We start from the raw sequence: 27,716 nt of genomic DNA on the forward strand, positions 1-27,716 counted from the left end.
CAGCAATCTTTTGTTCCTCTGCTTTGTCAGTCAACCCACTTTAATACCCAGAGAGGCTGTTAAATCTGGTAAGCTGATTTTTGCGGGGCTCATCTTGTTCCAAAAGCTTATTACACAACATAGTGGTTCGTTTCGTGGTACACACTGATGGAGAATGGATACACTGCTGGAGCATCAGGCTGCTCCAACCAAGGGACAAGTTCAAGTGAACAAGGTGCATGTTCACTGGCCACAGGTGGTACCCAGCCTCTGTGTTTCACGTACTTTTGCAACTTTGCTTAAGGAAGATTATTTTCTTTGCAAAACATTAGCATGGGATTTATTGTTAATTGTATAAATCTACGTAACGCTCTTTTTGGTAAGGACAGACTTCAAAACTGATCCAGCACAAGTCACCACTTCTACTAAAAGCTCCTTTTGTGAAGCATTTCTTAGGACAGGCTATAGGATAGCATCTGAAATTCCAGATTTCTGCATACTGTTCTCAGCCCTGGGCCCTGGGTGAGACATTTAACCTCTTTGTGACTCAGGTTCTTTACTTCTTTGCTAAAGATGGCAACAGCAACTTGAGATTTTAATTACTCTTCTCAAGGTACGTCAAAACCAAAGTCTACCGTCTTACATCTCCAAGCAAATGCCAATGAAAAACTCAGCAATGAGTTTCCAGACACCGCGTTCCCCAGAACAGAACCCGTCACACTGGAGGGGAGGTTGAAACTATTGGGTTTGTTCAGCTTTATGAGAAGTCTAAGGCGAGATGTCTACAAACACCTCATGGGAAGGTGCAGAGAAGATTAAAGCCAGACTTTCTTGGAAGTGCACAATGATATGGGGAGAGGCAACAGACACAGGTTGGAATGTGGGAAATTCCAGATGGCTTCCAGAGGTCCCTTCCAGCCTAAATTATTCTGTGATTCAATGACAAATTATTCCTTTCTTCTTAGATGAATGTTCCAGGAAGTAAAAGAGTAGGAAATGTTCATTTGTGCCAACACACCACCTCTCTCCTGGCCCCAGGCCTTTTTCCTATATTTTTTGCCAAACACCAACCAACCTTCTCTAGGAAAAAGTCCAAGATAACTTCAGCTTTTCTACTTTAACGGTGATTAATTCATTACCTGTTGAATAGCATTGTTTGTTTTCCCACTTCATATCGTCAGGTAGAACTCTGAATATATAGTGGGAATCCAGACTTTTTTGCAAACAGTGAGAACAAAAGCCATAGACCCAAGGATGTTCATACTCTGATGATTTCCAAATATAGCACTAAATTTTGTGAGTTGGGCCATTCAGTGTTAGTTACTGGCAAGAAGTCACAACTCACCCACACTTACTGCATGCATTTGAGGTGCTATTTGCCAGCAGAGGTGTTTTAATTACCTTTTGAACATGGTTAAACAATAATGAAAATAATAATAAAGAACAAACGCAAGAGAAGACAGACTTGTTCATTTTCTTGGATCAAGGTGCACTGATGGTTTCATTTTGCAACAGTCCCAGTGCTTTCAGATGATGCATTGACATTAAAATAGTCTCCATTATCTCTCCCTTCCCAGAACTCTTATCTATTATATAACTTGTTTCATTTGGAGATCTCAAAGCGCATTTTATTCACGAAGATACTGAACAAAACAAGCAGTCAAAGAACTTGCCCAAGTCACAATTTTCAGGTCGTTGTTAAAACAACTCGGTACATCCAATTCCCTGCTACTGAGCCCACTCCTCCTCTTATCCAAGTAGCTGCCTCAAAATGCTGCACGTCTAGGAATATTGTAACGTAGCAAATCGTTCTTGCTTCAACTAATGGAAGAGAAACTCAGTGCAATTCAAATGGCTGTGAAAACAAAATGCCATCAGCAGCGGCTCATACAGGTTTAGATTATCTGCACTTCTATATTCAAAGCAGCATTATGAGTATTAAGGAAGAGAAAGAACTGGGAATGTTCCCAAAAGTTCGCTAAATCCTTTTCATCCCAAAATGATGCATATCTACACGATGAGCTCTGTATGCAGAAAGGACATGACTCTGCTTTCCATGATCATCAACATGCTTACCACAATTTTTCTCCCTATTTGCACCACGCCATTAAAACGTGAGACAGAAAACATCGCGGGCAAATACAGGGGAACCTAACAGAGAGATCTGCTCTCTCCAGTTTCTTTTTGTGCTTCTCAAGCTCACTCCGCAGTTAGAATTATTTTTCCAGAGGTTAGATGATATTTGAATAATTGATCTTAGTTTTATAGGAAGATGGGCTCACAATTCCGTGACATAGTTTTACTTCTTTTTTTCCCCCTTTAGTTACTTCCAAGCTCCTCCTAAAGGGTATTAGCTTGATAGTTCCAGCTGATAAAGTCGTCCTGTTGATGCAGCAGGTCAAACGCAGACATTGTCCACGCCAATGGGTCTGTATCCCACACTCCCCCTTCCACCAAAGTGGAGGGGTTGATGTTGAAATGCCTCATCACACACCCCATGTGCTGTGAATACTAACGAAGATTCCAAATGTTTGTCAACTGGTGGGGCAGAGTCACCACAAGAAACCTCCCCACAGGGTTGCTGCTCCTTGGGCACTGCTGACTTGGGCAAGTCTGATGTAATGATGGAAAGTCCCTTTCTAATAACCTGCCTCTTCCCACTGTCTTCACAGATTTAAGTGACCATGTTGTTCTTTCAAAGCCCTCAATTGTTCTTTTTCTGTTTTATTTTTCAAACTCAATAGCCCATGGTGCAGTAGCCACATGCAGCAGAACTGTCCTCCCCTATCCACACTTCTAGAAAAGTTCTATGAGGTCTTTAAAATCTCCTTGAACAGTGATCATGGAATCATACAATCATAGAATCATTTTGGTTGGAAGAGCCCCTCAAGATCATCGAGTCCAACCATAACCCACCCCTGGCACTGCCCCATGTCCTGAGAACCTCATGTCCGTCTGTCCAGCCCTCCAGGGACGGTGACTCCAGCACTGCCCTGGGCAGCCTGTTCCAATGCCCCACAGCCCTTTGGGGAAGAAATTGTTCCTAAATCCAACCTCAACCTCCCCTGGCACAACCTGAGGCCATTTCCTCTGCTCCTGGCGCTTGTTCCTGGGGAGCAGAGCCCGACCCTCCTGGCTCCAAGCTCCTTTCAGGCAGTTGTAGAGAGTGATCAAATAGAAACAGAAGGAATCAAAGACTAAACTCCATTAGGAAGGACAGAAAGATGAAGCCTTTCTGCTGCTGGTTGGAAGGTGACACCAGCACTAAGCTGCACTCAAGGTCCAGCTCCTAGGAAGTCAGGAGACCAACATGTGTTACGGGGCTATAAGAGATTCTCCACTTGTAGGAAGCCACCTGGCACATGATGAAGGGGTTTCGCTCTTCACTACTCCCAAGGCCTACAAGAAACTTTAGGGGACTATCCAGTCTTTTATTTTACTTTCCTATTTTTCTCATCTAACAGTGGGGATCTGTCCTCTAAGCAGAATGTGTGTGGCACGGGAAGCTCTCAAAGAAGACCGTGAGTTCCCATCCCACAAGCTCTTCAGCACAGGTAGATTAGTGGAAATTCAACGGAGGCACCAGGACTTTGCAAAATTTGATTTTTGTCCCAAAGCTTCTCAAGAAACCCGCGCTGTTTACAGACGGAAGGCAACTGCATCAGTCCTAACAAAAGCTGACCAGACTGCTTCATCTGTGAAACTTCAGCCTTTTTAAAGACAGAATGATGGTTACTTGTCACAAATCAAAATGTGACTTCCAACTTTTGTATTAAAAAAGAGAATGTTGTCTTGTGAAAAGCTTCACTTACACCACAGGGAAGAAACAGGGGGAATCTGGCTGCTGCGACTCCAGTTCTTCCTCGAGCGAGAAGGTGCGAGCAGGGGGAATGTCGGCTGTAAAACCATGGAAACAGGTCAGCCCTCAATCCTATTAGCAAGTCTATTTCTTTTAAATTAGAAATATCTTCCTGATTCCACCTAGGGAAGAGGACCGAAGCAGAATAATATATTAATATAACTCTACATTTCTTCCCAGCTAACTGCAAAGTAAGCTTAGAATTGTTTCCTGCCACGCAGAAAACAATACGTTGGCGGCACTTGTGCCTTTGTCAGTGCCATTGTTTTGCATGTCCATGTGTTTGTGTATATCAATATTAATGAAATAGAGGCCAAACAGGAACCGAGCTCTCGCTGGGAACTGCTCCTTCGTGCCATACTCAGGGAAGCAGAGAATGAAACATTCAGCAACCCTGCAAAAATCACTGGCAAACAAACACTGCTATCTTCTGTTGTGTCTGTCTTTTGTATAAAACAACTCTGAGGAACTAAACAGGGGTGTTTGCGCTGCTCTCAAGTGAGGTTTCTTGTTGGCATTTTTTCTTTTGTTTTGTTTTAAACTGTAACTTGATTTAAATAAAGTTATTCTCCTCGGGGAACTTATAAAGCAAACTTGCTTTTCAATACCCAGGGAATTCACTGATACAATTCTGGCTATATCAGGAAATATTTAGGAAGGATTTTACAAAGTACCTCTGCAGGCCTTTTGTATTGCAGAATAAACCTACTCTTATGATTTTCTTAAGAAGAAGCGACTATATCTCAACAGGCAATATTTACAGGGGAAAACTGCATTTCTTGCCCTGTGCAATGAGGCCGTATCTGTTCTGCTGTGTGATGGCCTTTCTGAGGCCACATGAAATGCTTTGTAACTTGCACTGGAGAATTGCTGGAGCTCCAAAGTCACTGGATTTTACAACGCTACACAGACCAACTTTGCCAACCTCCTCTGCTTTGCTGTTCCATCTTTTACTTGTTTCCCATCTCTGGCCCGTATGTGTGCTACAAATCGTTGTGCGGCTGTTGTATGCACAGACATACCTGATCTGTATTTAGCCATTGGTACCAGAGGGTGAGAAACCACATGTATGTGTCCTGTGATGTCCAGAGCTGTCTCGGGCACCAGTTATTTTCTCTAACATATCGCTGCTGCCTTTACAGCAGAACATTAAACACACAGATAGTGTTATTATATAGAAGGGACTCCATTTCCCATACCTCAGACAGGAAAAAATGTGCTTTCTAGGGATTAAAAGAAGCAATTTATTAAAAAAAACCAAAAATAACAGCAACTTCCTAAAGGGGAAATGGGTTGTGTGGGTTTTGTTTTATTTCTAAAAGGCTGATCGAAATTAAGTGCTGAGGCACTGATTGTGAGAGCGGCCAGCTCGCTTCATGTGAGGCCCTTTCTGAGGGCTCTGGATGAACCCGCTGTTTAAAAATCTTTCTTTAATTCTTGCTGTGACTAGTTTTGTAACGATGACAACACTGTCCCATCTGTATGACAGGATCCTGTTATAGTATCCATCTGGTAACTAAAGGATTACATTTTAAAACCCATGAAGTGGGAAACGTGTTAACGCCGGGCGGTTGGAACAGAAGGACACGGGACAGCAGAAGAGCTGGAAACTTCCTTGCCCAATGGCACAGACCATCAGCACACACTGAGGTTTTGAGGTGGTTCAATAGTTAAAAATGAGCCATTACTCCATCTTTTGTCACATTACACCTCCCTTCTGGCTGAGCTGGAGGGACTCCTGTTACCAACACCTTAATCCAGAGCTCTGTTTTCAAAGAGCTGATGGGCAACACCTAAAGCAACAACAAAGCAGGTCTGGGGAAACGCTGTACTTTAAATATTTCCCCATTAACTGTTTTGTATGAAATACAGAAACCTGAACTCTGGCTTTCACACTTTTTCTGTTCCCATACTTACACAAAAAGGACTCATTAGTGAATTTTACAAGTGGATGAAAGCACCCACAACGAGGAAAGGGATTTATTACAATTTGAAAAGTCATGGGAGGAGGAAGAGAAGCAGACAGAGGGAGAGTAAAAGAGTTTTAAAGAGGGGCAATCCAGTGACTTTTTGTATCACTTCTGTGGAATTAAAATTAACTTTTAATGTTTCTCAAAGACAAATGAGAGGCTCTGTCCAAGCAGCAGGAAGGTTTAGATCTGCCCCGTATTTGGTATTGGTTTGTCTCTAGTAAGTGAAGCTCCGTGAGAGATGAAGAGATAAAGGAAGAAATAAAGGAAGAGAAGGGAAGGGGAAGGGAAGAGATAAAGGAAGAGGAAGGGAAGGGGAAGGGGAAGGAGAAGGGGAAGGGGAAGGGGATGGGGGAAGGGAGAGGGGAAGAGAAAGGGGAAGGGAAGGGAAAAGGGAAGGGCAGGGAAAAGGGAAGGGAAGGCAAAGGGGAAGGCAAAGGGGAAGGGAAAGGGAAAGGGGAAGGGGAAGGGGAAGGGGAAGAGGAAGGGGAAGGGAAGGGAAAGGGAAAGGGGAAGGGAAGGGAAAGTGGAAGGGAAGGGAAAGGGGAAGGGAAGGGGAAGGGGAAATGGGGAAGGGGAAAGGGGAAGGTGGAAGGGGGAATGGAGAAGGGGGAAGGGGAGGGGAAGGAAGGGGAGGGGAGGAGAGGAGATGAGGGAAAGGGGAAGGGGAAGGGGAAGGGGAAGGGAAAGGGGAAGGGGAAGGGGAAGAGGAAGGGGAAGGGAAAGGGGAAGGGGAAGGGGAAGGGGAAGGGGAAGGGAAAGGGGAAGGGAAAGGGAAAGGGGAAGGGAAGGGGAAGGGGAAATAGGGAAGGGGAAAGGGGAAGGTGGGAAGGGGAAATGGGGAAGGGGAAAGGGGAAGGTGGAAGGGGGAACGGGGAAGGGGGAAGGGGAGGGGAAGGAAGGGGAGAGGAGGAGAGGAGAGGAGGGAAAGGGAAGGAGAAGGGGGAATGGCGAAGTGGGAAGGGGGAAGGGGGAACGGGAAAGGGGAAAGGAGGAAGGGGGAAGGGGAGGGGAAGGGGAAGGGGGAAGGGGACAGGAGGGGAGGAGAAAATGAAAAAACATCCTCCAAAGCTTTAACACCAAGCAGGATCAGCAAACAGCCCAGTTTGGGGCACACAGGAGTGAGCCAGGTCAAAAGCAACCTGCTGACAACGTGGTGTCCATCTGGAAGGCTTGGTGACCTCCCCAGCCAACTGTTCCGAGACTTGCAATCCTAATTCACCTGAAAAGTCAAGCCTGAGTGAACTTCAGAGTTCAAGAGGTTGATTCCATCTCAAATGCAGAGGTTGAAAAAAAAATTCTACTAGTCAAGGTACTTTGAGTTGTAATCTCATCAGATGGCACCAACTTATCACCTTGGGTCCCTATTTCTTACTGAAATTAGTAGAAATGTTTTGCATCCAGCTACGATGCCATAAATCTCTATTTTAAGAAGAAGAAGATAAATCTAGTTTCCATCCATAATTAAACACATCGTTGGCATAGCCTGCCTCAAAAATACTTTTGTTCTTGACCTATGATCACCTTAGGAGCTTTCTGGCACAGAAATGAAGCAGTGCTGCTTCCAAGGCAGACTCGGGACCCTATTTCTGAACAAACTTTGCAGCCCAGGTAGATTCTTTTCACAGTTTTCATGCACAGATGTTATATTGAGTGGTCCGCATGTTCTTTGATCTTCAAAAGGAAATAAATATAACGAGGACTTCTCACAGTTTGCTGGCGGAAGGAATCCTATCAGCTTTGTGGGATATAACAGTTGCAGTGGTACCTAAAAATAATGTGGGCTTCACTGATTTTCTATTTGAAAAGCAGTGAAATATTGCCCTGCATTTAGGGCCCTGGGTTGAGCGCATCTCCTCTCTTGGCTGCATCTTCTTGTTTTCTCCAGCTGTGTATCATAAATATTTTACATAATTGGTCACGCTCCTACCGTTCAGTGAAGGTGAGATACGGGTCTACCGCATTTCCTTTCGACTCATCTCCTGATTAAGAAAGTCATCAAAAAGAAAGCTTGCTTGAATTAGTAGTGGTTTATACGGATTTAGAAGAGCCACATAATGCTCAGCATTACAAGAAATGGTCTCCCCTTCCTTTCTAATACCCTAATTTCCAAATACTCACAGGCAGCCAAACCAGCGAGTTGAGCATGCCAGCAATGCTGCTGTAAATCCCTGGCATCTCACATCAATACGCTCTTTCATGTGAAATTAAAACCCCCTCATTGAGCATCAGCGGCAACAAAAGACGGGCACTCGAACAGCCAAAGGAAAAACAGCAAATGGGGAGAGAGGCGATTGGAACAAATTGGACTGAGTTAACCTGTCTGCTCAACTCGAACCAAAGGGCAGCTGGAGAAAAACATTTTCTGCTCATCTGCTATCGTATCAAGCCACAAAATGTCCCAGGAGGCTTATGAGCAGGTCCTGACCAACCGCAGGTGACGTTTGATGAATTTTGCTGTATTTAAGTCAGTTTTGATGGTAAAGCGGCTTGACATTTCGAACTAAAATGTATTATAGAAATGCTATCAATATTAAGATCAGATGCTTGATTTATTATTGGTTTTAATGAAATGCCCTGAATTCTACACGCATTAACATGCAAACCCCTTTGACTTGAGCGCTGTTTCCAATCACAACCAGCTGATTTCTCCAGTATGCAGGTGAGACTCAGGATAACACTTTGACTTGGCTTAAGCACCCACCCATCTTGCAATGTCAATAAAGTGCTGACAGTCCTCAGTTATAGTCTAGTTCTATGGCTGTGCTTGTGTCCCCAGGAAAACAAAGAGGAAATTATGCGAGCAAAGGACCTCCCTGTTCATCAAATCCAACCTCCTTTTGCCACAAACAGTATCATTATTATATAACCCCTTTCATAGCGCATCAAGTTCCCTCAATCCTCCTCCCAGGAAATGTAAGAACCTCGTTACTCTGTTTAGGAGCCAATTTCCAGCTTAAGCTTGGACAACTCACAGCCCTTTGCTCTTGTGTCGACATCTGCGTTCGGCTTTATAGCTTTTCCCCCTCTGTTACGTACCCCCCGGCTCTCTCTGTACCCCCAAACCTCTGGGAAAGCACCAAAGGGCCGCTCAGCTCATTCCAACAAAATAAACCCAACAGCTCTAAAGACCAAACCAGACAGAACCAGGAAAACCAGAGTTTTGCTGCACGGGCACCTGGAACCTGGTGGTGCCACAGGCCACAAACGACACGGGCACCGAGCAGGATTCGCTGACCCTGGTCTGTCTCATTAATATTGAATCTGCTTGAAGGCCAAAAGTATTTTGCTCCCTTTTTGGCCAGGGTTATGCCAGGCACAAGGAAATCTTTGCTGCTGCTTGTGCTCGGGAAGAGGAATCTGCAGGGGAGACAGCGTTAGCGCTCCGGATCTTCACCAGAGCTGTGACGGATTTGCTGTGAACGTCTGAAACATCAGTTACGTCCTCAAAATAGTATGAAATGCCCCTTGGTGCCCAAAGGTGGCAAAGAAATGCACATGGGACAAAAAATCAATGTAGCGATGTGCTCTGGGGTATAGAGAGGGAAGGTAATTTCCCACATTTGAAGAAAATAATTCCAGGAGATGAAAAATCACCACTTTTTTTCCTTCATAAAATTCACAATAAAAACAGAGCATATTAAGCAGAAACGAGCCTACCAGAACTTGTGAATAACTTGCATTCTTCCACTGGAGCCCAGCCAGTTACCCTTGGAAAAAATTCCTGTTTACTTTGTAGTGAATGTGAGAGACACGCAGTCTGCCAGGAGCTGTTACCACAGTAAAAACACAGCCAGGGGCTGTCACAAGTGAGGAAATCACAGAGAAAGTTAATTTGTTAACTTCAAGGACAAAGATTAAAATAATACCCATTTGGTTAAAAGTTATTTACTTTATCACATAGAAGACTTGAGTTTACATGAAAGCTATGCTAGTTCAAAGGCAAATTTCAGATACTTCTTCAATAGCTAGCTTGTTTGTTAAATTTTAGTAGATTTGCAAAGAAAACTTCTATTCTTGTTGTTCTCAGCGTGGCTGAGATGAGTGTTTTGCACTACAGCTGCATCTTTCTCCCACAAAGCCTCATTAGGAGTGCAGATGCCGGTGTCCTTGCTCAAGGCACCTCCCAAAATCTTGGGGGATGATTAGACACATTTGTACTTCTGGTTCTTCAGCAGTTTACTAAATATATAAATTATGTCCAAAACTGTATGCCTGTCATTTCAGAAATCCCAGAAAACACGTATTTCCAGGACCCACAAGCCTGAATTCTGAAGCCTGATGAAGACAAGCTCATTGGAGAGGAAAAAGAGGGTAATGTGTAGCCCTTACAGCTCGTTCACTTTTGTACCATAAGTTTCAGTTCGTTCTTTTCTGATCTTCACCAAAGGTGAATGCATTTTTTAACCAGTTTCTGTACTCTTGTGTACAGTATTTTTATCCCTCCTTTCTCAGTAAAGCTTAATGTAAACCATAAGCTGAACATAAATGCACTTTCTCATGTGCATATACGTTCTTAATTCATCTTCTCATTTAACTTCTCTGTCTTTTATAAGCAACTTTCCTCTTCTCCCACACAGTAATCACAGGCTTATGATGTACAGATGGCTGCTGTCTCAAAGCAGCCACGTGCACCCCAGCTGTCATAACTTCTTTCTCCCTCTGATATATTCTCCTATTGTCTATCTCATCCCTTTAAAGCACATTTTCGAGGCTTTGTTGTTTTGCTTTATTCTCAAGACCAAGAGCATGTTTAAGTCTTTTTTCCCGACCCAGAATCCAAGAGCTGGTGATCTGATAACCTTGTGACGGTAGTAAAAACAGGAGACAAATCTCACCTCAAAGAGACACTTGCGCATATCTGGCCTTGTCAGAAACAGGAAATACCAGGACTCTTACGTAAAAGATTTCTAACTTAAATTTCCAGACCCAAGGGGCTGGAACAGCTTAAATACGCTTCAGATAAACATCCAGAAGTTCTGATGATTATCCAAACTCTTCGAGAGTCTGGAAGTTTGGAGGTTCGCTCGTCAGCGCTACCTTGAGAACATCCTGGAAGCCGCCTGCACCTTGGAGCCAGCAGCGATAAGGCCGTGCCCTTTGGAATAAAATCTCTGTTTAGAAGTCAAGTAACTTTACTTCGACTATGGAAATGAGGCCAGTTTAACTCTCACTATGATTAACCACCCAGAGGCTCAATGCGGTTTGGCTAATCCATGTTACAATCACATTTTTAGCTCGTTTAGATTATTGCTTAAGTGTTCCTGCAAAGGCGAGTCCTAAACTTCAGCAATATTAATTGGCCAAAAGAAAGGAGGCCTTGCATTTAAATAGTGTTTCTCCATCTGCTTCGTAACATCTTAACTTGGAAATCTGTTCAGCATAGCGTGTTAGAGCATCAAAAAAACCATTTTAGGCTGCAACGGGCAAAAAGCTGGGGGTTTTGGTAAAACTACTCACAAAAATAACAAAGGAAAGTATTTTCAGACCTGGATCTCTGCAGACAGCCTGAGGATTCAGGGGAGACTGGTGAGCTGGGGGTACATACGAATGTTCTATAATAAGTGGGTGAAGGAAAATTCACTGTCTCTGGCTCCTTGCACTGATCCTTACTGAAAAAAAAGAGCCTGAATTTCCATTCGGTCTCAACCACCGATTCACATAGATTTGGTTTTTTACCTTTAGAGGGCAAAAGTCTAGATGCATACAACTCATCTTCCTCGCGCTAACTCTGTTCGCAAGAAATAACACATTTTTGCCAAGAACCTGATCTATTTTCTTCTAGCTTACTAGTTGTAGCACTCACAAACCTCTGTGCCACCACCAAACCATAGGCACACCAACTCATCTATTTATTCCCACTTATTTCATGGACTTCAGACAAGGGCTTTTGCATTTGCTGGATACTATTTACAGGCCCAGACCGTCAAACCTGAATCCAAATTGCTCAACTCCAAACCACCTCTTGCCAGCTAATGCTTTTAATGAGCTCAAAGCAATCAGCAGCTCTGCTCATCAAAACCTCCAGAACGGCGTGTCTGACCAAGCCTTTGCCTATTTTTCCCCAATTACAGTAATTGGTCTCTTAGGGGATGTTGATTCTTCCTTCACACCTTGTGTCTCCTTTCCCATGCTGGACTCTCATAGCGTTATTCAAAACATCCAAACCTGTCCATCACATCCCATAACCTCGTATATCTCCCAGTGACCACCCTTAAATAACCCTCATTACTGGTTATGTCACTTTCTAGCATTTCTTTAGAAAGAAATAGCATTTATGCTTCTCGTAAGTCAGGATTTTATATGCCAGCCCTGCTGGATTTAATATTTTCTCAAAGACGATTGAGAGGAGCAAAACTCTATTTATAGAAAAACTCTTAGGGAGTTTTAAAGGGCTCTCACGCAAAGCCATTGTTTTGCTTTCTTATTTGTTGTCCCTGTGGAACTATAACCCCCAGCTCTAAATTGCCCACTCACATCTATTCATATGCGGCAATGAATTCCAAGACGCCGCAGCTGGCTGCTAGTGCCAAAACGCTGTACGGATGTCTACTGCCAACTGGAATATTTTAACTTCAAAGGAAAAGATTAATGAAGATTATGGAAATGATGCTCACTCTCTGCATTTCCACTGACCCGTTTTTCCCCCCACGTATCACACAATGATTTGTTAAACTACGTGTTAGCAGACCCACTGCGAATCCACCGCAGTAGTGGCTTTTACAACCGTGGAGACAGGAGGAAATGGACAGAGAGAAAACACGGTCACTGTACTTTGATAATGTATCTAAACACATGAAAGTCAATTTGATCGATGAGATCAGCAATGACAATGTCAGCAATATGCAAACTTTTTATCTTATTTCAGTTCTTCAAAGTATCTTGAAGTTTTGTGATGCATTTATTGCATTGATGCCTATTCTATCTATCCCTATCAACCCCATCTTGACCTACGTTACCAAAACATTTATTTGAAGACATGAAGCACGTGCCAACTCCCAGTTACTTGCAGAGACTTGGCACAAGCCACCTGGGGACATATTAACCATGTCCCTGGGAGCACGATCATCTAAGCACTTTTTCAGCTGGATGGACAACCAGGTGGGTAGACTGTAACTCCTCTTCTGTGTTTCAATGAAAAGTTCTCCCTTCCATGTAACACTAAAAGGGTTTCATTTAGTTTTTCAGTGTATTCTGGAAGATGCTGGTCGAAGGATGTTGGAATCATTCAGATGTGCAAATGTCCTCCATGTGTCATTCAGTGAAGTCAGCGCTGATTTTGACAGAATATTTAACACAATTAATGCAGCTGATTTTATCACTGTAGTGATGTGGAAGAGTTCAAGACATTGTGATACAAAAATTGCCTGAGAAAATAATGCATAACTAGGTTTTGGTGGTTTTTTTGCTTGTTTGATTGATTGGAGGGGCAAGGGGGTTAAGATCAGCTGTAAACAGAGCAAGCATTGCTGCCACAATGGGTGGAAACCTGAAGGAAAAGGTTGTGGGAAAGTCTTTGTCAGGGTTGCCATATACCCAAGTAATTTGGTTTATAACCAGTCTCTTAGATATGCTAAGTTGTGAAGGAAAAGCGTAGAAAATGTTCCATCAGTCATTTCCCCCAAGGCCTGTTTATTTTCCTCACAATATCAAACTGGAAAAACCAGATTGTTTGGCTGAGCCAGGCAGGCAGCAGCCAGTGGTGATGCAATCCCCCTTTCCCTGCCTTCATTACCCATACCTTTGATTAGACCAACCCAACAGGACTTACTCAAATACATCGGACGTAACAAATACAGATAGCTCATTGTACAGAACCACCCCTCTTCCAAACAAGCAGAATTGGGGTGGTGTTCACATTCACGGTACAGGATTTGAAAAGCTACTTACGGTCCTTAAATAAATAAAAAATAATAATAATTACCAAAATTTTTAGATATCTAAAGTTAGGTATAAGTCATCTCATCCTTAGAATCAAAGTCTTCTTAGTCAGTAAATGAGGTTACCCAGACTTTGCTGGGGTGATACTTTGGTTCTATGTAGATGTATTTGCATTTCAAAACAACTCTTTAAGTCTTATTGCATATTGATGCAATTGCAAATACAGCAGACAAGTTTAAAAAGAATTTTTTGTGCTGACATCTATTTTGGAGGGATTTTCAGTGCCAGACAATGTGCCCATATTGGGTAAGTGTTCTTCTTTTCATCTACCTGGTTTCAAGTAATATTTTCTCCAGGATATGTATGCAGCATCTTACAGATAAGAACAGTTACAAAGGTATTCTCAGTGCCAGAGGAAAAAGATGATAAATCCGTGGGAGTATCTCAATAGCCTCCTGTCTACCTAGTGGGCACAAAGTGAAGATTTCAGCTAGTACAGAGACAGCCACGTTATCTAGAGCTTCCTAAACGTGTCCTATGCCAGACGGGGGGACCCAAAGCTTGATCACGGTGTGATCACAGACTTGATACACTAACGCAAGCCGGCTTTTAATTTCTGGTACATAAGAATCTGAATGCACAACTTTTTGGTCCTTGCCAATCAAACTTACATGTCCTGCAATTACAATTGACAACAGATGGAAAACTGCAGTGACTAAACCCCAGAAGCTGGTGCTTTTCTAATTTTAAATTAGTAGTTTAGTGGATTAAGGTTAAACATTTGTCTATTGCTGGATCACCCTGAAAGTATGTTAAACACTGGGTTAGGGAACAGCCCTGTGAGTAGCTGAGCAAACATAGAATCTGGAACCAAACCTTGGTTCACGGGTACAAAAAGAGCAGAAAGACTCAAACTCCTACACCCACAAATGAGCTTCTCTGTGTTTTGTTAGAAGCACCATGTAACCGTATGCAAAAAAACCCCCATGCTCATGAATGTTTTGCACATGCAAATCCAGCCCAGCTGAAGAGCTGACTTGGATTTTGGTCTTTAAAGGCTGAGGAATGGTTCTGATTCCACCATAAGATGGGGAGAGGTATGGAAAGCCCAAAGGAAAGACGGAGAGATGGCCTGCGGATCCCGCTGCCAGGAATCCATATAAAAGTGGAGGCAGATCCTGGATGATGCACCCAACTCCCTGCCAGGGCAGCAGCCACCCTGTAAAGTAACCAGCAAGGCCACAGCCATCGTGGCTGCTTATTACTTACAGTGAGCAGAATTACAGGAAGAGTTGCCATGAGCTGCAGCATTTCAAAGCAGGACTGATAAGCAGGAGCATATCTGCTGTTTGGCAACCTTCAGAACAGAGGGAAAGGAAACGTTTTAGGTCAGGTGAGGGAAAGAGGAACCGAGGCAACAGGAGCATGATGAAAAGGTAACAAAGTAATCGAGGTATAAGTCTAAAACTAGAAGTTCAGGGGCTTTTGTCATTCATATCATCAGAATTTCTTTTGTCTTACGCAACTCTCAGCTGGATTTACGAGATGCAAGAGGGAAGTGTTGGAAAGGAGATAACCCCAGCCATAAATAACTGAGAATAAAACAAACAGGAGATTTCAAGGCTTTGCTGATTCAGTAAGAGGCATGAAATTCCTCTCACTGTTTAAACACTTACTCAAAATAGAACTATTAAGAGCTAAAAGTAAGTGTGTTAGGAAACTGGAGTATGCTGACAGCCCTCATTGATCTAATACTCTTGTTTAATCTTTAAAAAGTGTAGGAATGGGAATGTGCAAGCCCTAAATTGCAAAGCCAGCATCTGCAAACCTTCATTCAAGGTTTCTAATCGCTGTCTGATTCAACCAGACACGTGGCTCTTTTTATTTCTTATTTGTGCGTATTCAGGCACAGTGACTGGTATTATCACATGCCTGGGGAATGGCCTTTTTTTCAGGGAGGTGTTGGCTGATTTCCATTTTGTTTTTAGGAGGTCAGTGGTTTGGGACCGGACTGAAACATTTCAAAGACAGCACAAACAGTTCTTTTCTTTCAAATCAACCTCAGGGAAAAATAACGGTCTGGCCATTGCACAATGTTAAGAGTTGCAGCCCGACTTCTGCCAGCACTTTGATCCATGACTTACACCAACGACAATACGATTCCACAGCCCTCAAGGTGCAGTTCAGCATCTCGAAATGATCAGAAATTGCTTTGTAGCTCCAAGACCAAAGGCAGACGCTGTTTCCGAGAATGTACGTGTAATACAAGGAAGACAATGAGTGCTACAGAAATAGCCTTCAGAGCCTCTGGATTAATTTTAAAGAGTACAGTAATGCTCTGCAATGCTCTAGGTCATTGGTTTTATATATGAAATTGTAGTGTGCTTTAATTGCACAGTCTGTGGCAAGTACATAAGTAAAACTCCCTAGGAAGACACTGCAAACACAAAGACAAAAGGGGATGAACAATGTTTTAAGCTCTCTCCTAAAACAACATGATACACATTATGATTAGAAGATGCACTAAATAGCCTAGATCCACTAAAATACAGATCCAGGCATGTCTCTATTTCACATCAAGATAATGATACCCTAAAACATGGATAATGGCACTAATTTCCCCATGGCAGAGAAGATAAATGTCTGTTAACAATGAACATGGTAAACTCAAGAGACACTGAACACAGTAACCTCAAAAGACACTGAGGTGACCCTGGTAGGGCTCTGATTTCCAATGCTGTTAAAATTATTTATTATAGACACTATGCTATTAAACCCCTTTGAGTTACCCAAACAAATCCCCTAATTTGTTATTAGGTCACTAGAAGGAATTAGACCACCGGGATGTTCCTTACTTTAACTGACACCCAAGCAAATAACTCAGGGACAGATTACTTCATCAAGGGGTGGAGAATGGCTTTAGGTCATCAGAAAGGCAAATACAGCATCAGGAGTGATATCTGAGACCTTAGCAAACCTCCATCCTGCACTCCTCCCCGTGGGTCTTAAGCCATCGTCACTCAGCCCTTGGCTCACAAAACCTCCAAAAGCGGCGGCAGAACAGAGTGAATTTCTCTAGACAAGCACTGGGAGCGGAAGAAGGAACCAAATACATCTCCCAAGGTTTTATGTATTTCATACGTGCAGCAATTTCGCAGCTATAACTTTGTAAAAGCTATCAGACTGTTTGCGTAAGTGCTAAGCTCTAAAAACTCCTTTCTGCAGCCAGACTACTTTGGAATACAAAGCAGACGTAATTTCCAGAGATTAGGAGAGGCGGATTTTCACCACCTTCCCAAGGTGTCTCTCTTGCTTTCATCAAGATCATGTCTGGCTTTTCCACTCGTGGATCACAACACTCTCCTCCTCACACCGCTACAAAAAGCATTACAACACCCTAGTGTTACTACACCCTAGTGTTACTACACCCTGGTGTTACTACACCTTCCAGCTTCTGCAATTTTTTTGCTCCTCAGCTTTTTGAATGCAGAATCTCAGCTTTCATTAAAAAAAAAACCTACTGTAGCCTCATTGTTGGAGAAGGGAGCTTGAAAACTACAAAAGATATCAGACTTACATTGTTGTTGACTTTGCAGTCATAACTTGTTAATCATCAGCAACAGGCTGCAGAAGTCCTTCTCCTCCATGTAGGGAAGCTGATTTCTGAGTTGGGCATTGTGACTGCACCTGCAAAAACATACTTTCTTATAGTCATTGCTTTTTTAAAAAAGGGGAAAGTTAGGAGTGAGACTATGTGTGTTATTTAGAAATGGTTTAAGCCAATTTAAATTCTGTGCTGCAAAAAAGGCAGGTACCCACCTTTCCCAATTCCTGCCCTCAGAGCTGCCCCAAGTCAGTGGATCCATCTGCTAATTAACAGGGAAAAAATATATATATAAAAATGTATTTCTAGTCAGATCAACTCCCTCATCTGGCTGGCAGTGAAGTCACAGGATCCTTAGTGCTGCTGCTCAAGGAGAGGTATGACTGGCGATTTTAGAGAGAGCAAACTCCGTATCTATTAAGACAATGATGACAACGTGTGTTCAGTGCAGCCCACAAGAAAAGTGACTTATTTTGCTTGAGCTGAGTCCAGAAAGAATCCCTTGGTCTCCCTCCCCTGAAGAGGAACACATTAAAAAAAGGATATATACCACTGAAGAGAAGCATTAATGTTTGAGATATTCTACATGTCATTTGGAGACACAGAGCCAGGGAGTATCTGGGAATGAGAAATAAATGTGATGTGGACTAAAGAGTGAAGTGGGAGGAGAGGCCTTTGGCCATAAGCACGAAAAAGTGCTAAACAGAATATGTCAGGCGAGAAAAACATCTGAAAGTGGGCCCTGCAAAGATAACACATGCTGGATAGAAAACTACATGTGAGGTTGCAGCCCCAGCTCCTACCCAGCCTGATGGATTTACTCAGTGTTTGGGAACAGCTAGCTCAACTTGAAAACGGCCTTTACTTGTCACGGACTGAAATTATCCACTCAAACAACCAAATATATTTGATATTCTCTACAATTCTATTCCATTTGTATTCTATAAAAGGGTTTAGGACTTCTTATAAAAGCCCAGGTTTCAGAAAAACACAAGCACAGCCCTGTATCCCTAGAAAATAAGTTCACAATATTTCCCAGCGTATTCAGTGAATATTATTGCCAGCACTGTGAAATCTCTTTTCTGCAACTTGAAAAACAAACAAACAAAAAAATCAGGCATAACCTAACATAGGAAGAAACAAAGGAAACCACAAGCACACACAACAGCCTGGACTTCCTGCTCCTTCCTCAGCACCGGGTTTGTGTTTCCCCTCGCCGCTGTTCAGACGTCGGGAGAGGTCAGAACATCAGCTGTAAATCACCCGCGTTCTCAGGCAGCTGAAGGTGCAATAACTCACTGCTCCTCTCTGCATTTGGGAGCTGCAAGCACCCTTTTTTTCCAGCTGTGTTTCACTAACTGCAAAAAGATGCCTGAAGAGGTCTAGGTATGGTCCTGCTGGTATCGGTAGCTAATCTCCAATACAGTTTTGTATTCACCCCATCCTTCCCTCACTCATGCAAGAGCATCCTGTTCCTCAGCGGAAAGTGGAGCAGACCCTGTGGGCAGAGCAAAGAAAACACATCCCACATTTGACTAACAGGAGCTGTAGTTATTCTTCTCCTGTACTTTTGTTAACTCTGCACACAGCAAACCCAGCTCAGGGCAACATAGAAAAATGGGGCTTATATACACCTGGACGCAACTTTTGGTAGTTCCTAAGGATGTACCTGACTTGATCACAAATTTCTTCCCCATCAGACAATCTGTAAGATCCCAAAGTCCAGCGACTCATGCTGAAGGGTTAACAAGTCCTCAGCTCTCTTGCTTCTACCTATAGAACACAGAGCATTTCAGTCACCAATGTAGTTTCACTGCAATGGGTAGAAAGAGGTGGCTGGTTCTTCAGCGCCTTGTGTTTTAATTGCTTGTAGAAGGTCCTATCATGCTAAAAAATATTTAGCAATTCACCCATTTGAATATAAATGCTTATTCCAGGTAAATAAATGCAGCAGGCAGGTAGGTAACAGTTTGATTTCATCATCACCCTCACCAAATTATTGAGTACTTTACCTTGGAAATTGTGTGGGTTTAGCTGGGCCTGACACACAACTGCAGAAGCTGGATATCAGCCTCGAGAAAAAGCAAGTCCATATGTTAGATGACTCGGTTGCTTTTTAGGGATGCACAGAAACCTTTCAACATCTTGTGAACCAATATTTCTCATGTTGCACCAGAACAACGTGAGACTGAGCTTGCCTGCAGCAATCCACAGAGAATTCTCTTTATGCAGTGGCTGCTTTTGCCTTGTTTAAACACCGAGAAAACAGGCTGATGTGATTTCAGACCCCTTCCCCTTTTCCATCACTAACCTACAGCTGTTTGTGGATCCAAAGGAAGAACACACAACGTGCACTCAACCAGACACAGCTGAACTGCCCGCAGCCAAAATACAAAAGATTGGATATGTAATTTATTTTTTTCTTGGTATTATAATCATTCTGTCATGTATAATGGATGCACAGGCATCGTTTGGGCTTTTGAAAACCTAAAGCAAAGCTTTATTTGATTCCTGTAAATCTCATGGGCTTCAAATCGAAGCATTCCCTTCTGTCAGCAGCACAAAGCTTAGCAATGAAATTCCACAGCCCAAATAGGACTTTTAAGCCTTAATTATACTTTAAAAACAGGTTATCATTAATGATTTTGTTATTTTCAGCGGCATATGAGCTACAAGAGCTTTAATACATGTGTAAGCCCACAAGGGGTGTGGGGGGGAAGGGACCAAACAACAGATTACCCCCAAATTCCGGGTTTTTTTCAGATGCATTTAAGACTAAAAATTTTGGAAGATCTAAGAGTAGAGGAGGCTAAAGGTTTGGGGGGGACGGAGGGGGCAGAATTTCTGGCTGTGGAAGCAATTGGTTGGAGTCAGGGACAATGGGGAGTCGGCGGCAATGGGGAGTCGGGGACAATGGGGAGTTGGGCGCAGTGGGGAGTCGGGGGCAATGGGGAGTCAAGGGCAATGGGGAGTCAGGGACAATGGGGAGTTGGGCGCAATGGGGAGCTGGGCGCAATGGGGAGTCAGGGGCAATGGGGAGTCAAGGGCAATGGGGAGTCAGGGACAATGGGGAGTTGAGCGCAATGGGGAGTCAGGGGCAATGGGGAGTCAAGGACAATGGGGAGTCAAGGACAATGGGGAGTTGGGCGCAATGGGGAGTCGGGGGCAATGGGGAGTCAGGGGCAGTGGGGAGTCGGGGGTAATGGGGAGTTGGGCGCAATGGGGAGTCAAGGGCAATAGGGAGTCGGGGGCAATGGGGAGTCAAGGGCAATGGGGAGTCAAGGGCAATGGGGAGGCGGGGGCAATGGGGAGGTGGGGGCAATGGGGAGTCAAGGGCAATGTGGAGGCGGGGGCAATGGGGAGTCGGGGCTTTTCACTTAGAAAAAGCTCGGAGGGAGGTGAAGGGGCCACACGAAGATTCCGAGAACAGACACTGTAAAGTCCCTCCCTAACCGAAGTGAATAGCCAGGCTTAAAGAAATACATGGATAAAAATAATTCAGATCAAAACCCTTTGTTTCTCTGCTTGACAAGACAACTAACATCTCATAACACCACGCATCAAAGCATTTCAAGTATGTGGCTTCGTTTTCTTCACGGGAAAAGCAGAAACGTTGTCAGCCGTGTTTTATAAAAGGGCAGTCTGGCCAAAGACCGGGTGACATGCCCAGAATCAGCCATGACACCTGTGGCTGAGGTGGGAAAGGGTCAGGGTCCATCTTTTTCAGGTGACATAACCGCAAGATCACTATTGCTTTCCTAAATGAATATTGTGTTTTCACATTGCTAGCTCTGAGCCACAGTGCCCAAATTGTGATCAAAGCTTTGCGCGCCTGGCAGCTGGGGCATCCACCACATGATTTCTGCATGGTTCCTTACAAAGGGAGAGGCCAGTGACCACACTTAGATCCAGATTTGCAGTTTTTGAAGCGCTCGGTGCTAAAATGCCAGTTCTGAGAGCCGTGGTTCTTTGTGCCACTGTTGCCTGCAAGAGATACAAGCCCTCCAGCAAATGACAACAACCCTTGTCGTAAGAGCTCCAAGGTCATAGGCCTCTGTTTGCAGCCGTAATTTCAGTCCTGATAAGTTTTTAGGCTCAGCAGAGCCAGGAGAAAATTCCCGCAGCTCAGCCACAACACGACTATCCAGAAGAGGGAGTGCATACATTGCATACACAGATGGAAATCAAGATTTTGCCACGCTACATCCTCACTGCGGAGCGTAGAGCTTCTGCAAACACCCAGCTGGATCTTCCACGCTGCCACATGTTTAGTGCTGCATATAGCTCAGGGAAAGTGCAGAGTCCTGCATCTGGGCAGGAACAACCCCGGGTTCCAGTATAGGTTGGGAAATTACATATTAGAGAGCAGAGTAGGGGAAAGGGACCTGGGGGTCCTGGTGGACAGCAGGGTGACCATGAGCCAGCACTGGGCCCTTGTGGCCAGGAAGCCAATGGTACCTGGGGTGGATTACAAGGGGGGTGGTCAGTAGATCGAGAGAGGTTCTCCTGCCCCTCTGCTCTGCCCTGGGGAGACCACACCTGGAATATTGTGTCCAGTTCTGGGCCCCTCAGTTCCAGCAGGACAGGGAACTGCTGCAGAGGGTCCAGCGTAGGGCAACAAAGGTGATTAAGGGAGTGGAGCATCTCCCGTGTGAGGAAAGGCTGAGGGAGCTGGAGCTCTTTAGTTTGGAGAAGAGGAGACTGAGGGGCGACCTTATTAATGTTTATAAATATATAAAGGGTGAGTGCCATGAGGATGGAGTCAGGCTCTTCTCAGTGGCAAACAATGATAGGATAAGGGGTAATGGGATCAAGCTGGAACACAAGAGGTTCCACTTAAATTTGAGAAAAACTTCTTCTCAGTAAGGGTGACAGACACTGGCCCACGCTGCCCAGGGGGGTTGTGGAGTCTCCTTCTGTGCAGACATTCCAACCCGCCTGGACACCTTCCTGTGTAACCTCATCTGGGTGTTCCTGCTCCATGGGGGGATTGCACTGGATGATCTTTTGAGGTCCCTTCCAATCCCAAACATACTGTGATACTGTGATACTGTGATACTGTGAAATACCCACTGCACAGCTCGGCCAACAAGATATTGCTCCTTTTTGCTGTGTGGATGCTTGAGATGTTCTGAAATGTTTTCAAATGAAAACATTATTGATTTTTGCTTTTTGGTAAGCTTGCCTTATATATTGGCTTGCTGGTCAAAATTAATTTCTCCAGCTATAATTTAAGTCAGCTTGGTTCCAAGTCCCTCCCAATTGTTCTTGCTCCCTGATTTGATAAGTAACTTACAGAATGCAAACTCATAGTTAATTGTCCTGACTTATTCAAGAGTGCAGCTTATAAATTCAGTTTCTGTGCACAGCAGAGTTTTTGCAGGTAGAACTCGCACTTACCTTTGGTTTTGCAACTACAGACCCAAACAGTACCTAGACAGCAGAGTAGGTGCCCTTGACAATTAAAAATGCAGCTGACCACAAGAATGAAGCCACAGGCAACCACCAGGTACAGACATTAACCTGTTAGACCTGCGTTATGAACAGGAAGCAAGAAATGGGCAGGAATATTACAGCAAGTTTCTAAAGAAAACAATTCTGATCATGTTTTCCTTAATTTCTACATTGAGATTTGTCCCCTCCATCTCGTTCAACACACGGTGTTCAATATCCCACTGAATTATGTTCTTTTTATATTGGGCTAGATCTCTGACTTTGGTTTGACTTTACTCCATTTTGTTCATCTTTTCTTTCTCTCTAGTTCAGAAAAAAAAACCCCACAAGACTAAATTTTGAAAGAAGGACTGAAAAGCTATATTAACTTTGTTTAGCTGCTGGCAACAGTATAAAAAGTAATAACAGGATTATTTATATCATTATTACCTCTTTTTCTGTGCCTTCCTTACTTAACCTCTCTTTTTTTTAATGTCTTTTACAGATTATCAAGAGCTTGTGTTCTGTTGACTTTTGTTATTCATTAGAAATGAAGTTCAAGGTCATTGTAGCTACAACTGATAAACACAGGTTGTTATTATGGTTTTGAAAACGAGTAACTTACATTGTAGGGCAGTAAGTTTTTGAAGAGAAAAAAACCGAAAGCACTGCCTGTGCTTCATTATTAAGCAATTCTGTATAACTGGGTTAAGAAGTTACTGCTGTGATTTGAATTATTGGTTCATATATACACATATACTGCTTCATCTTGCTCAACTTGCACCCTCTTTCTGCACAGGAACTAAAATAGCAAGGGCAGGTAACAACTCCTGCTTATCTTCAGCAAGGTAAATAACTGAGGAAGTAATCAGTATTAACTTGCAATTTATTAACACTGTTTCAGCTCTGTTATCAAGCCCTGGAAAGTTTAAGGCCCAGGTTGAGATCTCTGGCTTGAGAAGGAGCAAAAGGAGCCCAAGGAGGCGTCTCTTACATTGGTCTTGGTTGCAGAAGGTACTTATTAATATTTCTTTTGGAGGCTGGGAGAAGCAGCAGCAATGGCATGCCACTCTGCCTATGTTTCTATTTCCTTTTAATGTGTTTCTTCTCCCTTTTAACATGTTTCTTCTCCCTTTTAACAGACCTTCCACGGTGCTTTTTAGGCAAGAGCCAGCAGTAGATTTTCCTTGCTGACAGAAAGTCATTCTGACTCGTTTCCACACAACTCCCCAGGTTTTTCTGGCGTAAGCACCGCAGAACTTGCACCTCAATGCTTGGCAAAGACACCGGCTTTTGTTCAGTAGCGTCCAAAGGGCTAATAAACCACCTAATTATTTGCAATCAAACACGCAGTAAAGCAATCTGCAACAGATTCAGCGGATCAGCTGCCTCAACTCTTCGCTGCGGTTGCTGTGAATGGGGGGGGAAGTTCAAAGGCTCGGAAAAAATAATCCTCCTCTGGTTAGATGCATCAAACAAAAGAAAGGAACAGCAGTAAATTACTAGTTGAATAACTAGTATCAATAACAACAGTCATGGAAAGTGGAAAATGACGACAAAACTTGAATGCAGTGCCGCAGAGTGCTTGAATTCTGGTATAGAGCAATGAATTGCCCTCACCTGACTTTGCTTTCTTTCAAAGACCAGGGTATGTTGTTCCTTTTATTGCCTGCTCCAAGGATGGATTTGCTAGTTTTCTAGAGGCTGAACCCGTTTCCAGTTGTTATTTTTATTTTACCTCAAGGTCGAGCTAAGGTTCAGCTGAAAAATAAAACCAACACCCACAATAAACATAAAATTTACACCGTGCTGGAATCCAGTGCAAGTTTTTCTATGGGAGTTTCCCCTGAGAAGAAAACAAGTCTCTGCTTGTTGACCCAATTTCTGGGCTGAAGTGTAGAAAGAACAAAAAGCTCCAGAACATCTCCTCATCACACAAACCAGCTGTTCTTAGCTTAACGTAGGAGCTGAAGCTCTCTGTATAATCATTAGATTCTTCTAAGTTACTCAAACTTTGAGACCTTTCTCCTTCTGTTGAGCCCAGAGGGTGTCTTGGTTCACAGGTTGTGGCAATAACTTCCAAAAACACTTATAAAATAGTTCTCTGGAATAGCTTGCAGGTTTGACCTTTACTCCTTGGGTTTTTGCAGGTATGTTAAAAGCAGGACAATCCATTTACCTGTCTGATCTGATAAGAAAATTCATTTCCTTCTCAGTTTGGATTTTTATAAATATGAATGCACGATGCTCGCTATCAAAGATCATGAACACTTCATAAGGCTTAGGCCCCAGATTTTAACCAGCAAGATGATACTAACAAGGGCAATCTGTATTTTATCTTTTGTTTTCGAAGTTGTCAAGTAAACTCGACGCTTCCAAAGACATTCACAGCATATTTGAGGTCCTATCAGGTTGTTTGAAAAAAGAACTACAAAACTTCAACGTTTCTTTCTTTGTCTTTATATTATCCGAATGAACAGGACACAGAAAGGTTGAACAGAGGTAAGGAAGACAATCCCATTGTACGGTTGTTTGCACAATTCCCATCTCCCATGTTTGGAAAGACCACAAACATCAGATGTGTTCCTGGAGAGAGTCCGGAGCTCTTGGGGGTTTAGTTGCATTTGGTTTGGGGGTTTTTAGGAGGCCTTAAACCTTATCAGCTCCCAGCAGAGGACTCTACAAAAAACCCTGAACCGACAATAACAAAAACCAAGATCCCCCGCACATCCCTGTTCTGCATGTTTGCGGTAGACCTGTGATTTTGCAGAGAGTTTTCTCTCATTGGAAATCTACTCGAACCACCAGTTCAGCAATAGAGGACAAAAGCAAATGGTTCTCAAAAAGGTCGGAGAAAGGGACAAGAGAAAAAGGCATGGCCAAGCAGATGAAGGGACATCATTAAGCAGGCGTCCTTCAAAAACCTGAAGTCAAGTTCAAATGAAGCCAACAGGAAGCACCGCAAACTCTGGCAGGTTAAACATAAAACACAACACAAAACATTAAGGCAGGCCAAGCCGAACTTCTTTTTGTAAAAGGCAAAGATGAGGCTATTGAACAAAGACAAAACTGAAGTGTGAGCTGATGTCAGGATCAGATGGTGTTCCCCCAAGCGACTGGTGACACGTTGGGAAGGATGTCAGGGATGTGACTGATGGATTAGTAACAACGGCACAGAGTGTCTCTCTTGAACCTGGGAAGCTGGGAAGAGCAAGTAACGCATCAACTTGTAACACGGGTATTCACAGAGACCTGGAAAACTCCGGAGCAGGATATCTGACATCTGAACCAGACATTTTAATTTCAAAAGCTTTGAGTTTAAGACTAAGGATCTGAAGTCTGACAAAACCCAGTGGGAGGCGCAGGGTTCCTGTGGGCACGTTGCTCTCGTGGGCTTATCCTCAAATCTGGATAACCATGGACTGGAACAGAGGGGTTTTGTGTATTTTCCAAAGGTAACCCCCACCTGCAACAGTATTACAGTAGTACTGTCTTGAAGTAAGTCATAAATTACTAGGACTAGCTTTCTGCTCTCTGAAATAAAGGATAATTTCTTCTCTTTTGAGGTACCCCAGCAGTGTTGCAGGCATTGGTTTTAACGTTTGATTTTGGAAGCTTCAAGGTGACCACATACCAGAGCCATTCAGAAGATCAACGTTTCTCCAGTTACTTTTGAATATGTATGTTTGTGGGTTTCTTTTTTTCTTTTTAAAGTAGTAAGTTCCTTCAGTATTGACACATGCATTCTGTCTCAGAACACTTTTCAGAACTAGTTCTTCACATTTTGTAACATGTAGTGCAATTAAATACACTTAAAGGACAAATATATTTCATATTCAATCTATTCTGGCTGGAGTCTGTTTCCCACAAGTTCTAAGAATGAATCAGGTCTTGCTCTGCACTTTCTCCTCTACCAAACTCAGTCCATAAAGACAGATTGATTTATAATTTTCTCCTCCTTATTAATAGATCTTAGCTATCCATATGAGATAATTCGCATTTATTTTGTCTAGCTATACTTGAGTTCTCTTGATTTTATACAGATGAACTGCAATCAGTTATGAGAGGGGAAAAACAGTATAAACTTGTTCAAGAAAAAGATCAGTGTTGCTACACTCAAGATGTTAAAAGCACCTGAGTCCCTTTATAGTCATCCCCATGTGTGTACACGGTTTTAAGAGCTGCTATAATTCCCCAGAACAAAAATGCACCATCAATTTGTGTGCGAGTGTGTAGACCTCATCTGCTATTCTGAGCAAAATGGGTGTGGAAAGAAAAATACTGGAGAAGTTACTCCTGAAACAAGAAAAAGACTGATTAAAGTCAGCACACAAACCCTTTGTCATGTGAGTAATCCTTTCCCCTGCAAATCATTTAACTGATGTCAGGTGACGCTCCCTGTGTGAGGCCGGATTAGTTACGTGACCAAAGGCTTCCAGGGTTAGGTCCAAACATTATTCCAGAAAGAGTCCTTACAGGTCTCCAAGATTATCTTAATTATTTTGCCCTTTGTAAAGTACTCATTCAGCTGCAAGTCCCTCTGATAAACCTAATCTCTTCTCTAGGTTTTCTATTGGGTTTAGTTATTTTCTTGCACTCATAGTGATTGTAACAGTGAGGTAAGGTTTAATTCAGAAAGACAAGGGAACCCTGTTGCAAGAATAGCTTACATTTAACTTCTGATATAAGCCTGGCTTTAGTTCATCATTACAAAGGATCAGAGGTGTTCAAGCAATGGCAGTATATTGCTAATATTTCCCTTGAACTGCTCGATATAAAATTCCAATGTCAAATTATTACATCATAAATACACAAATCTGGCTTGCACGAAGCTTTAGAGCTTTTAATATATAAACATCAGAAAAGTCTCCTTTTCTCATATAGTTTCAATAATATTATGCCCCTACGGTAAAAAAGGATGGTCTGTATTGTGACAGCACTTAATACATTATGAGCAATGTATCATCATAATAAAGTCACTTATCATATT

Source organism: Nesoenas mayeri (assembly GCF_963082525.1).
Source record: "Nesoenas mayeri genome assembly, chromosome: 8".
NCBI lineage: Eukaryota > Metazoa > Chordata > Aves > Columbiformes > Columbidae > Nesoenas > Nesoenas mayeri.